This window comes from Schistocerca cancellata, chromosome 10 (assembly GCF_023864275.1).
Source record: "Schistocerca cancellata isolate TAMUIC-IGC-003103 chromosome 10, iqSchCanc2.1, whole genome shotgun sequence".
NCBI classification, from domain to species: Eukaryota; Metazoa; Arthropoda; class Insecta; order Orthoptera; family Acrididae; genus Schistocerca; species Schistocerca cancellata.
This window is the reverse complement of record NC_064635.1, coordinates 33,320,900-33,329,104: the sequence shown is the minus strand read 5'-3', so window position 1 is coordinate 33,329,104 and position 8,205 is coordinate 33,320,900. Positions and strand designations below refer to the sequence as shown.

The following is an 8,205-nucleotide window of genomic DNA, read 5'->3' as shown; positions in this document are numbered from 1 at the left end:
CAAACGAGGACAAATTGTGCACAATCACTTCAAGTTTGTATTTAACATTATGAAACTGATATTTTGGGACTAGTTGGTCATATAATAGTTTGTTGCATGTATTTATATCGTTTGAATGCATGAAGTATGGTCAAAACTTTTATACTAAATAACGACAGCTATTGTTCCACGTCTTCGACCACTGCCCGCGAAATCTGACGCTGCAGCCGTCATCTGCATAGTCGTGGAGCGTGACCTTGGCTGCAACACACAATTTCTGGCTTTTCAGAAGTTGTCAGTGAATACCAAAGACTTACCGTATCACTCAATGGGGATTGGCAATTAACGATAGTGTTATCACCTTTCTTCATGAACTGAACCGTGCGTTTACTAAATGGATTGTTGTTGAACAATTAAGGTGGCTGACTATCAGTTCCGAAGTAACTGATGGATGGAGAAGCTCGATCAAAAAATTCACTCCACATTGTAAGAACACCACCGTAATCTTGCCCTACCTTCAGCTTCGTGTTGATACTGTGTACACGTCCCTCCATTGAACGTCTGAACTTGCAGGTGCAGGGAATGACAAGACTGTGTCTTATATTACTAAACCCTCTGAAATTTATATTATTTCTAGGTTCTGACGTCGCCAAGCTCTGAAGCAGCTAATTTAATTTTAATTGATTTTAAAATATACTGTGAATTCTAAAGCAAAGTTCTTAACTGTACTTGATACTCAAAATTAAAAGATGTGAGCAAGTAACACTGATTCTAATCCGATGTTGTGGCAGCCATCATTAAACTGTTTTATGTAATTAATTATTGAATTTAATAACTGGATTATGAACTTTCTACTAACAAGATCTACGTCAGCAAATAGAAAAACAATGGCGGACAGTGCATAGATACTTAAGACTGCTGCTTAAACAAACTGCATTATTAGCATTGTACGAGGTGCATTGAAGTTCTAAGGCCTCCGATTTTTTTTTCTCCAGACTGGAAAGAGATAGAAACATGCGCATTGTTTTAAAATGAGGCCGCATTCATTGTCAATACGTCCCAGAGATGGCAGCACCTTACGGCAGATGAAATTTTACCGCCAGCGGTGAGAATGAGATGTTTTAAATACTTAAAAGGGCGACGTTTTCGTTACTTGAACAGCGTGCAATCATTCGTTTTCTGAATTTGCGTGGTGTGAGACCAATTGAAATTCATCGACAGTTGAAGGAGACATGTGGTGATGGAGTTATGGATGTGTCGAAAGTGCGTTCGTGGGTGCGACAGTTTAATGAAGGCAGAACATCGTGTGACAACAAACCGAAACAACCTCGGGCTCGCACAAGCCGGTCTGACGACATGATCGAGAAAGTGGAGAGAATTGTTTTGGGGGATCGCCGAATGACTGTTGAACAGATCGCCTCCAGAGTTGGCATTTCTGTGAGTTCTGTGCACACAATCCTGCATGACGACCTGAAAATGCGAAAAGTGTCATCCAGGTGGGTGCCACGAATGCTGACGGACGACCACATGGCTGCCCGTGTGGCATATTGCCAAGCAATGTTGACGCGCAACGACAGCACGAATGGGACTTTCTTTTCGTCGGTTGTGACAATGGATGAGACGTGGATGCCATTTTTCAATCCAGAAACAAAGCGCCAGTCAGCTCAATGGAAGCACACAGATTCACCGCCACCAAAAATATTTCGGGTAACCGCCAGTGCTGAAAAAATGATGGTGTCCATGTTCTGCGACAGCGAGGGCGTATTCCTTACCCATTGCGTTCCAAAGGGCACTACGGTAACAGGTGCATCCTACGAAAGTGTTTTGAAGAACAAATTCCTTCCTGCACTGCAACAAAAACGTCCGTGAAGGGCTGCGCGTGTGCTGTTTCACCAAGACAACGCACCCACACATTGAGCTAACGTTACGGAACAGTTTCTTCGTGATAACAACTTTGAAGTGATTCCTCATGCTCCGTACTCACCTGACCTGGCTCCTAGTGACTTTTGGCTTTTTCCAACAATGAAAGACACTCTCCGTGGCCGCACATTCACCAGCCGTGCTGCTATTGCCTCAGCGATTTTCCAGTGGTCAAAACAGACACTTAAAGAAGCCTTAGCCGCTGCCATGGAATCATGGCGTCAGCGTTGTGAAAAATGTGTACGTCTACAGGACGAATACGTCGAGAAGTAACGCCAGTTTCATCGATTTCGGGTGAGTAGTTAACTAGAAACAAAATCGGAGGCCTTAGAACTTGAATGCACCTCGTATATTGCAATACTATATTATTACGATGCTAAAGATCGTAATTTTCACACAGTTACTGTATGTAACAGATGACAGATGATTGGGGATTGAACATTAATCATATAGTCAAATAAAAGTTTAATGACTGTTACTAATAAATTATTATGTTCAAATTAAATGTTCTGTCACTTTGACCTATTGTGATTGATACTCCGTCCACAAAAGTATTTTGCTGAATAAAATGGAAGTTTTGCCTTGTCGTGGTTTGAGTACACGCAGCGGTGGTTGCGTCGTCGAAGTAGTGGTGGACGATGACCTCACACAGGTTCTTCGTGTCTCTGGTAAACTGATACACGTCAAGCAACTTGATGCTTCCCCGACTCATTGTTCTAGCAGTAGCCTTAAAACTTTACAGTGTCGTAAGTCCGGAAATTCTATCACCTGCGACCTGATAACTGCAGAGACCACTTGTAACACCACAGCTCTTATGCTGTATAGATTTATTTTGCTTTATTTAATGTCACATTGCTGTGCTCCTGTAAATGTGTTTGATTGAACAGATAACACAAAATTGTATACTCTTTTCTTTGTCAAACCTTTGATGTCGTGATTTGATTCTATGCAAAGTAGTGTATCTGTAATTTAAAATTCTTTGTCCCATTTGGCGGGAACAAAACTTACTGTATATAATTGTAATTTTGTGTGAATAATTTTTTGTAGAAGTGTCAATATGTGAAAATGTTCTGTTCTATTTAATGTATTTGTTTGCTGTTATGTAAATTGCTGATCCTCACTTAGGGTTCTTAGTTATTGTGTATGTAAAAGTTGTTGTGGTTCCCCGCGGAAACGGAACTGTGTAGCGCGCGCAAATTGTGGTTGGCATAGGTGGAAAAGGTGGAACTGATAGTCAGTCGGAGACGAGCCAGCAGTCGGAGACGAGATACGAGTCCGTGTACTGCCAAGTAACAGATGCATATTGTGATGATTCCGAGGGAGGCTTTTTCTGCTACTTTCCAATGCTCGGATGGGTGGATAAATAGCTGGAACTATTCTGGAATTGGTATTTATCATCGCCACCAAGAAATGACAGAGTCCAGGAATTCTACCTGCAATTCCACCTACCAACATGCAGTTGCCACCACATTGCGCAATCATTGTATCGGAATACTGCATCGATGTACAGTGATGGATCAGCCTAATGGATGTGTTAGTATGCTGAAATATAAGGTAATTCATATCTGAATTTATGTACCTACCTTGATTTTACTCCTCATCATAACACCTCTCAGGGTCCTCTCCGTTTGAAGTAAAGTGGTTAGCGAGTGTCCTTACTGAAAGTACATTGAAACCCAGTTTTCTAATTGATGCCCTTTAAACATAGTAAAGAGAAAGTTAAAGTTAATGATGCTTGCTGAAATAATTTTCCTATTAAAACTGCTTATTAAAGTGCTGTTGCCAACTGCAAAATTAAAAGTTCTTAAGACTGAGGCTTATAAGGCAAATGACACATTATTGTCTGTAGTAAATTCTAAAAGGTGAGTCGTTTCTTGCAATTTGGTCAGTATTGTGTTTCGCTGTAGTAAAAGCGAGAAAGCTGCAGTTGTGAAACAGTATATATTTATGTTTAGTAAGTGTTTGTGTATCTTGTGTATTAGAAGTGCATGTTAATAGTAATGTTATAAAGACCATTCACTTTTTGTAAGCCTGAAAGTAATAGGGTGTTTCGGTATCTCTTATAATTTTGCAAATAGTTTGTGCTGCTCCAGTTGTCAGCTTCAATCTTAAAACATATGTGTGTCAGAGTTCATTGCACTCGCGTGTGGCTAAGTCTAGGTTGTGTTTGTCCGTTTTAGTTACTTATACCTGCTTTCTTAAACGAGAACGTTAATCTTTCTCTTGCCTAATTAGGCTGGCGACCGTTTCCCTTATTCTATAAACAGTATAGCTAGGCAAAATTTTGTTTGTCACTATTCAAATATTTACGTAATTCTGACTTTCATTTCCGATAAGCCACCTCCGTTAGGAACAACACGGTCAACTTAACAAAATTCCTCTCAGAGGGTAACACTGCTCTGTTGCTTTGTGCATAGTTGCTTTTACGAAATAGTTTTATGTCACAACCTGTTTCTAGCATTGAGGTTATGGTACAGTAGTAGCAGACGAGAGTGTTATACACTTAATAGTGTGTAAGGGAAATGCCACGTCACTTTGATGAAAACTTGACGCACTTTTAGGACCACAATGATTTTAGATCCTAGTTTTTAAATTTTCCTTGAGGCGTATGAGTTTCAACTTTATCTATGATAATGACATAAGCTGAAGGAATGAATTGAAATTTGTGCCTCAGCTGGGACTTGAACCTGGGTCTTCTGTTTACTAGGGAGATGTGTTAGCTGTACTGTTTCAGTGGTGCAATGGCTAGTACAACTGCCTAGTAAACAGAAAACCAGGGTGAAAGTCCCAGCTGAGGCACAAATTTTAATTCATTCCTTCAGCTTCAGTCATTGTCCTACAATAATTTTATACCTGCAGGCATCGACAATGAGTCTAGACCATTCAATGCCTCACCACCGTCTCATCCTTCTGCGACTGTTCGCGCGGCACTACTGAGAATGCCAAGCCAATCATCCTGTCAGAGTGCTGGCATGAAGTGGCATAAATTTATCTCTTAACTAAAGTATCAATTAAACCCTCAGAGTAGCGCAATCACTCACAATTTAGTAACTGCTATACTGTTCGCATCTTTTTAAAATACTCCACGTATACAAAGTAATATACAGGGTGTCCCAGCTATCTTGTCCACCCAAAATATCTCTGGAACAATAACAGCTATTGGAAAACGACTTTCACCGGTATCAATGTAGGGCTCGGGCCCATGAATGTACATATTTGGAAACATTCTAAAACGAAAGCATATGTGTTTTTTAACACAAACGTATGTTTTTTTTAAATGGACCTCCTATATTTTTTCTTCAGCAATCCATAGCATGACAAAGCACATACACAACGGCGTTGATTGCACCGCAATATTCCCATTACATCCCGAGATATTGAGACGCGAAGTTGACGCTTGAAACACCCGACATGCGCTGCTAGCGCACGTCCTGAGGCTCAGGCGTGAACCCAATGCTGCCCGTTATCGCGATGTGGTTGACATGCGTAATCACACCTCCATATTTATCAAGAGGTCCGAAACGAATAATACGGTCTGCTGCTATCCTGCTGCGAGTTGTGCTTTGTCATGCTATGGATTGCTGAAGAAAAAATATAGGAGGTCCATTGAAACAAACATAAGTTTGTGTTAAAAAGCACATATGCTTTCGTTTTAGAATGTTTCCAAACATGTACATTCATGTGCCTCAGCCCTACATTGATACCGGTGAAAGTCGTTTTCCAATAGCTGTTATTGTTCCAGAGATATTTTGGGTGGACAAGATAGCTGGGACACCCTGTATTTTGTATGTTTACAAAGATATCTCTTCTGCCAATCTCCACATATATTTACAAGGTTAATCGATAGATCTTTGTATCGAAAGGGATTCAGTTTTTTTTTTTTTTTTTTTTTTTTTTGTTTATGTATCTGGTATAATTTTTCCACTACACATGCCACACAGTTTCTCGAGATATACCCAAAAGCATAATCGCAAGAAATTTTACCTCAGCAACTAGATTCATGTGTGTCTGTTACGCCGGCAAGAGTGGCCGAGCGGTTCTAGGCGCTTCAGTCTGGACCCGCGCGACCGCTACAGTCGCAGGTTCGAATCCTGCCTCGGTCATGGATGTGTGTGATGTCCTTAGATTAGTTAGGTTTGAGTAGTTCTAAGTTCTAGGGGACTGATGACCTCAGATGTTAAGTCCCATAGTGCTCAGAGCCATTGAACCATTGAATTGTGTCTGTTACTGAAACAGTTTTCTGAAATACACTGTTGTGCCAAAACATTGTGACCACCTACTTAATAATCATTTTCTGCGGCTTGCCAGCATAATGTCTGGATTTGTCTCCAATCGAGCACTTGTGGGATATGCGACTCGTCAGGCAACAACTCTTACAGAGAGCTACGTGAACAGTTCTAAGAGCGTGGTGTAATGTATCCCACGACAGTATTCATCGCTATGTGTACGATCGACTGGACACCAGAGAACAGTCAGTGCCCGAATTGCCGCCCATGGAGACTACACCACGTCCTCATATGGGCATTTCAGCATGGACCAATATCTGTTTCACCACAACCACTTGTGCTATTGGTCTGTAAATTTATCGTTTCATGAAATCCACAGACACTGTAGTAAGGAAAAATCTTGAGTGAACAAGAAACCTCTAAAAGGGTGTTAGAATTTTTTGTCCAACAGTGAATTTCGTTTCTTGTGATTACGATATGGACTTAGTTTTTCGCGCATCTATGATGATTATTCAGCTTGAGGATTTGGCTACCATTCTCATTATGCAGTTAACACATCTTTGTTGCATTTTAGGTTATGTTTCTGTCTGAATTATAGCTGTAGCTGTAGAAACATTTTCCGTTTGTTTGAAATTACTTACCTGAATAAACATTATCCAACGTAACTCTCTGGGTTGTCTACATGAGTTTCAGACGTTAGACTGCAACCCTTTTATTGCTTACTCTTTTATCTTTTAGTTTATATTTCTGATTATTTAATAAAACGTAATTCAAGCCAATTCACAGAATATTTGAATGTGAGATCACAGGTGAATGTTATTGTTTGCAGCGAGTGTAACTGTAGGGCAAGAAAGCAGATGTGTACAGCCCTACCTTAGGATTTTATCGACCCATCCATTTCAAGCAGAACCATGCGTAACCCAGTTAGCTAGGTATGTCAATATGGAGATCTCGCAGCCTCCAGACTTTTTAGGTAGCGGCTGTGGGGTCATGTTGCTTTTTACATTCATAGGTTGCAATCAATGGATCATTTCATATGTCAAAAGAATTTCCGTTGCTTTGGTATGCGCATCTGTGATGAATCATTCCTGAGGGTAGTCAGAACGGGTAATAATACCACCTTCTTTGGGTTTTACTCACTTGTAAATAGGACATGCTTAATAAGGTACATTTCAAGCAGAGCTTGCTATAGGCAAGTGCCTTACTGCAGTCGATACACCGGTTCCCGTGAGATCACCGAAGTTAAGCGCTGTCGGGCGTGGCTGGGACTAAGATGGGTGACCATCTAGGCCGCCATGCGCTGTTGCCATTTTTCGGGGTGCACTCAGCCTCGTGATGCCAATTGAGCAGCTACTCGACCCAATAGTAGCGGCTCCGGTCAAAGAAAACCATCATACCGACCGGGAGAGCGGTGTGCTGACCTCAAGCCCCTTCTATCCACATCTTCAATTGAGGATGACACGGCGGTCGGATGGTCCCGATGGGTCACTTGTGGCCTGAAAACGGAGTGCTTGCTATGGGCATAGTCACTTTCAATTTAACAGACACCAACACCATACACAACGACAAGAGATTCCAGATTGTTCCCCCATTGAGATCTTTGAGAGGGAGATTGCCAAGGGGGATATAACACTGAGTAGTTGGCTACATTTCCTGTACTTCACGACTATCGTCACAAATTTTATGTCTTCACACTACCGGTTTCGGTCTATAATGAAAATCTTAAGATTTATTTATAAAAAAAATGTCGTTATATACTGAAGTACATTAAGACATGTTTTTATAAAACAGATCTGAAGATGGTCATTATAGACCGAAACCGGTAGTCTGATGACAAAAAATTTGTGACAATAGGCTTGAAGTAAAGGAAATTTGTTCTTTATTTGGCTCACTGTTCAATTCACGACTATGTCGTAGCTTGTGATTCAATTGTCTGTTGGCACACCTGTGGCGGCACACAATATTTTGTTGCGCAGGACACGACCAGGAGGTTCGTGTAGATGATGCTGGAGCTGATGGGAGCACGTGGTCGCAGTGGGCGTCGTCAGATCGATATGTCCCCCCACTGGAGACGTGCCAG

The 8,205-nt window shown here is 41.2% G+C and overlaps 1 pseudogene; it reads left to right on the top strand.

The window, feature by feature from the left end:
* The first annotated feature begins 7,316 nt into the window (after window positions 1-7,316).
* LOC126107026 (5S ribosomal RNA) lies at window positions 7,317-7,434 on the top strand (annotated as a pseudogene).
* Window positions 7,435-8,205: the final 771 nt, after the last annotated feature.